This window comes from Suricata suricatta, chromosome 2 (genome assembly GCF_006229205.1).
Source record: "Suricata suricatta isolate VVHF042 chromosome 2, meerkat_22Aug2017_6uvM2_HiC, whole genome shotgun sequence".
In the NCBI taxonomy this organism is placed as follows: domain Eukaryota; kingdom Metazoa; phylum Chordata; class Mammalia; order Carnivora; family Herpestidae; genus Suricata; species Suricata suricatta.
In genome coordinates, this window is record NC_043701.1 from 150,864,795 (window position 1) to 150,870,740 (window position 5,946).

The window sequence follows — 5,946 nt, forward strand, 5'->3', positions numbered from 1 at the left end:
TCAGTCTGGACTTTCCTTCCCTATCTCCTCCCATCACGTGTGAGGTCTCATTCTGTAAGCTAATAGACCAGAAACTCTGGGAAGGCAGGCAAGGGTCTGTTTTGTTCACAACCTCAGAAGACATTCAATAAATCCATGTTGACTTGACAAAGGACCTACAACATGTACTTGGTCCTTAATAAGCACACAATAAGTGATAGCTCTACATATTATTTATCCACTACTCAGATTCTCAAGTAAGAGGGTGTGGCCTGAGAAGTACATGAACAACTTGCTTTCCGTATCTGGCTTAAAAAGTTTATTAGGGAAAACTATTTTTTAATATTCACGCAGCATTTGAGGGTGGCCTGGGCCTCTAAATTCATGCCAGTTGCTGGGAAGTTGCAAATTGTCTCACATGCTATAGAGGGGTGGCAGGGGGGTTGAAACGTTTTGGCCTGTACTTCACTGCTCATCCATACCTTCATCATAACTCTTGGCTTTTCCTAGGTTTTTGTGGCCTTCAATATGCTATGGTCAGCAGAACATTTCCCCCCTACTTCTGTAAAATGACAGGGACTTTTTAAAACATTATTTTATGCATATCTAAGTTTTTGATTTGTGTTTGAGAGTACCATTTCCTTTGATTTTGTTTTTGCTGAGTATCTTTGCCATTTTATTTTTTTCATTTTCCTTTTTAAAGTCACATAGCTCCAACATTCATGGGTAAGTAGATAGCACAACACTGTGGAGTGGACATGCTGTTGGACAGTTGTTATGAATTTATTCATTTTTAAATGTTTATTTTTGAGAAAGAGAGAGAGAGAGGGAGAGAGAGAGCGTGAGCAGGGGAAGGGCAGAAAGCGAGGGAGAGAGAATCTGAAGCAGGCTCTGCGCTGACAGCAGAGAGCCCAATGTGGGGCTTGAACTCACAAACTGTGAGATCATGACCCAAGCCAAAGTGGGACGCTTAACAGACTGAGTCATGCAGGTGCCCAGCTGTTATGAATTTAAAGGAATTCATAGAAAACACATTTTGAAGCAGGCAGGGAGGGTGGGGGGTAATTTCTGGGAATAGATATTCAAACGTCTTCAAGGCTTTTTATATATGAATATGCTACCTAACTTGCCATTTTAACAGATCATAATTAACTATTAATAAAATATTCTGGTACTTAATCTGTTGTTTAGCTCTTCCCTCAGTGTCTTGTCGTGGACAGCTTATATTTATAACCTATTTTATATTCGACCTTACTGATGGTAACATATTGACTGTTTTGGGGCATTTCTTTGATTAGATTTAACAATTTTTGCTTTCCTCATAATTCTTGTCTATTTCTAGTGTGTTCATTTCAATCATGGTAGAATTTCACTCTGACCTCACAGTCTCCTCAATATGTACTGTCCCATGAGCATGCCTTTCATGGTTTCTAAGTGCTGCAACATGCAATTCCATCATTTTTGCACTTCTTAAGCTTTTACAAATTTAATACATAAACACTTAGACAAATAGGAAGTTCTTCAAGTAAGTATATTAACACACAGCAATGAGTATAGTTCCTTTAACCTTAAATTTCATTAAAGTAACAAAGGTTCTCCTTCACGAAGTCAAGAAGTTCTATGAGTCAGCTGAGGCCCGTCAGCATCCAGTTCCCAGCTTCACCACCTTTGAGTCTCATTCCCAAAGGCAACTATGTTCATCTCTTTTAACTGTTTCCTCTATTCCATATCTTCACTTTTCTATAACATATCTGTAATACTATTTCTTTAAAAAATTTTTTTTTCTCCATAATATTTTATTGTCAAATTGTTTTCCATACAACACCCAGTGCTCTTCCCCTTAAGTGCCCTCCACCATCACCACCATCTCTTTTCCCCCCTCCCCTTTCCCCCTCAACCCTCAGTTCATTCTCAGCATTCAATAGTCTCTCAAGTTTTGCATCCTTCTCTCTCCCCAACTCTCTCTCCCTCCTTCGCTCCCCCTGGTTCTCCATTTGGTCTCTCTTGTTTTCCTGCTAGACCTATGAGTGCAAACATATGGTTTCTGTCCTTCTCTGCCTGGCTTACTTCACTCAGCATGTTTTTTAAAGTTTATTTATTTTGAGAGACAAAGACAGCACTAGTTGGGGGGGGAGGGGCAGAGAGCCAGCAGAAAGAGAGAGAGAATTCCAGGCAGGCTCTGCACTGTCAGAACAGTGTCTTGAACAGTGCAGTTCAAGACCAATGTGGGTCTTGAACTCATGAACCGTGAGATCATGACCTGAGCTGAAATCAAGAGTCAGACGTTTAACCAACTGAGCCAACCAGGCGCCCCTCTAATACATTTCTTTTATTTATTTATTTATTAAATTTTTAAAAGCATTTTTATTTTTGAGAGACAGAGACAGAGAGTGAGTCGAGAAAGGGCCGAGAGAGAGGGAGACACAGAATCAGAAGCAGGCTCCAAGTTCTGAACTGTCAGCACAGAGCCCAATGTGGGGCTTGAACTCGCGAACTATGAGATTATGACCTGAGCCTAAGTCAGATGCTTAACCTACTGAGCCACCCAGGCACCTCAACCTCTAATACATTTCTTAATTTTTAAATTTATGTATTTTCTATTTCCTTCCTACTAGAGATGATGAGGAATTGGTTCTCCTACCACTGGACACATTTCTTCCCTTCTCTCATTTTTCTGATCTAGAGCTAAGTATTTTATTACATCAACTTTCAGTGTCTATTTGACAATGTGTTTTTCATGTTGATCTTAAATATATTATGATTACATCTCCTTATAGTCCTTGTGTTCCCTTTACTATGTAGCATCTTGATTTTTCTTTGCTTAGTTTTTTCTGTGTACCTATCACTAACCCATTCTGTCTACACCACCTTTCCATATGTTGAAATAGAGCTATCCAATTTTTTTTTTCTTGGAGGTCAGGGCCACATTATGACTTTTGTAGGTCCTAGGCAGTTTTGCCATTGTGAGCCCTTTCTTCTGTAACAAATAACAGAAGTTGCATTTTATAGCTGCATTGGGATAAAGATGAATATAATCCAGGTTGGATTCATTATTTTATATCCCCTGTTATTACATTAAATTTTGCTCTTGATTGTAGAGAAACTAAAAAGAATACATTTTTGAAAATCCCTAAATGTATCATGGGCCCAAGGTACTGTGACTAGTGTGCCTCATGGGTAAGCTGGCCCTGCTAGGGGGTGTCCATCACTCCAAGAGCCCTGATTTCACTTCTCCAATCTCCTTATTCTCTAGATCCCAACATCTCCCTTTACCTTTGTCCAGAAAATTGTATTTACTTCTCTCATATATTGGATCCTCTATTTTCTGATATTTCATGTCTCCCTTCTTACCCCTCTCTTATTGCCCCCACATTTCAATAGAGTACATTTCAGAAGGCTCCTGATAAACGGTGTTTGGGAGATAAATTTACATGTCAGATCAATCCTTCAATCTATAGTAGGTGGATAGGATTGTAGGTTGGAAATAATTCACCTCCTAAATTGTGTTTAAGTATATACAAATACATACTTATGGTAGGCACTAAAAACATAGATATAATTAGAAGAAAGGAAATGTAGCCTGAAAACATACTAAATTAACTACCATATTCAGGGAGCTAGTGGACAAGGGGGCCCGGGGGGTGGGGGGGGGGTCTCACCGTCTGACGTTCATTTGTTCCAGTTTTCAGCTCGGCTTACTGCCTACATGGGGAACTGGGGCCTTAAGGTCCAGAGTTTTGTTTGATGAACATCTCTGGAGAGTAAACCTCTGGTCTTCTGTCCGTGGGGAGCAGATATGGGCTTCCGAATCACTCTGTATTCACACTTCCAGAGACTTCCCTGACTTTTTAACTACCTGTTCTCTCCATTCCCTTCCCCCAGGCTCCCCGATGCCTCCCCTTCAGAGCTAGAGAGGGGCCGGAGGCAGGAAGGGGCTTGCTCGCAGGTGGTCGGCCTGCCACTGCTGGTGCGGGCTTTCTCTTCCTCACGCTTGCTAAAAAGTCACTACTCCTACTTCTTGCTTCCAAATTGTTATTGCGGTGTCTCCTTGCCACTTCTACAGACCCTTGTGGTTTGATCTTTTAATCTAATCACTTTACTGTATTTCAGTAAAGTTACAGGCAGGAGTGGAGGTAAATGTCCATGTTCAATTTCTTGATGATTGGTGGGAGGTGTCTCAAAATGCTTACATTTGTGCCCTAGAACCCTTAGAGCAAGGTAATTATTTTGCTGTGTGTGTGCATTGAGGATAAGAGGGCATCAGCGCTAGACTTGGATGCTTAGTTGAGCCTTAATTTTATGCTATTACTATATTTAAACCACAAATTTAATCTTCCGTACTCATTTTCCCACATATGTTATAAAGAGCTCAAGTTTTAAAATCTATCCTTTCTTTCACACACTGACATTAAATCTATGTCAAAGCAAGTTCCTTTCCAGGAATAAAAGAATCTTGCTTGCTTGGCACTTAAAAATACTTTTTTCAGAATACATCAGGACCTCTTTCTTCTTTTTGTTAAACATGCTTATGGGCTACCTACACACATTAAGAAAAATGAAACTATAAAAACGATGGGAAATTTAGAAATATAAAATTTGTCATAGCTCTAGATATGAGGGTTATAAAAAATAAATCTATAATCACCTAAGTTTTTATTATCCCATGTTCTTATTTTAAGGTTCTCTTATATAAGTCTATTTATGTCTGTAGTCCAAAGTAATAACATCAACTAATGTTAAGTGTCAATACTATTTATTTATAATATTTAAATACATGTATTTTTTTATTCTAGAATCTCTTGTACAACTGACAGAAACTCATCTCAAACTAACTTAAACCTAAAAGGTAATTAATTTTTTAGAATTCCTGGGAATTCTAAAAGTTTATTCAGCTCTAGATATAGCTGGATCCAGGTGGGGGTTAAAAGGCATGATCAGGGTTCTGATGTTCTCTCTTTATATATATATATATGTGTGTGTGTGTGTGTGTGTATGTGTGTGTGTGTATGTATATATATATATGTATATATATCTCTGTATGCATTTATAGATACAACTAAATCATAGAGACATTTTTTTAGGGAAAGAGAGGGAGAGCATGCACTTGAGCAGGGAATTGGGAGTGGAAGAGGGAGAGAGAATCTTAAGTGGGCTCCATGCCCACCATGGAGCTGGATGTGAGTCTCGATCTCATAACCATAAGATCATGACCTGAGCAGAAATCAAAAGAGTTGGACACTTAACTGACTGAACCACCCAAGTATCCTCAAATATTTTTAAAATGAAAATTCTAACACATTGTCAATAACATTCAAATATCCAGATGACGGTTAATTGAAGTCAATTTCTCAGGAGTTTAAATCATTTACTAAAAGAATGGGAGATTTCAATAATTTTTCTCTTGGATTTTCCTTCTGGTAGTGTGCATTAGAGCCACAGAAGGACATCAGTCTGGTAATCTCATAACCATAGGACACTTGCTGGTCCCCATCTGATACACCTTTTCTTATGGGCAATTGTGTGTATATTGGTTTCAGTTTGCTTGGCATCTGCTGTCCCTTGTATGTTGGGTATTTCCCCAACCTGATTAGCAATAGTGGGATAGAGGGTGTGCCCCGCCCCACCCCTGCCCATGGGAGAGGAAAATGACACATGCTTCCTTCCCTAGATTCCCTTGCATCTACAGCCTAGTCCAGTGACTTGACTCAGAGGTAGGGTCTGGGGGCCTCCACCTGGATTGGGTTCCTAGGGCAGTCTGGCGGTGGGGCTGGGGTGAGATGCTGGGTGCAGTGCTAGAGGGGGGATGGTGCAGGCTGTAGAGTCCCTTCTTTGCTGGTGGTGGGAGGGGTGCCCACACCTGCTGAGCCGAGCTGTGCGGTAGTGGGCGTTGATCCTGTGTTTGGAAGACCCTGGCTCTCCATGCACATGGCAATTTGGCGATCTGCTCAATATCATGACCATAACCTC

General features: G+C 40.2%; 1 long non-coding RNA gene across 1 annotated transcript; it reads left to right on the top strand.

Annotated features, from left to right (window-relative positions):
- The first annotated feature begins 682 nt into the window (after positions 1-682).
- Positions 683-5,690, top strand: LOC115273208. The gene is made up of 3 exons (XR_003900739.1): positions 683-705; positions 4,773-4,825; positions 5,648-5,690. It is a non-coding gene; the product is annotated as an uncharacterized LOC115273208 (long non-coding RNA).
- The last annotated feature ends 256 nt before the right edge of the window (positions 5,691-5,946 follow it).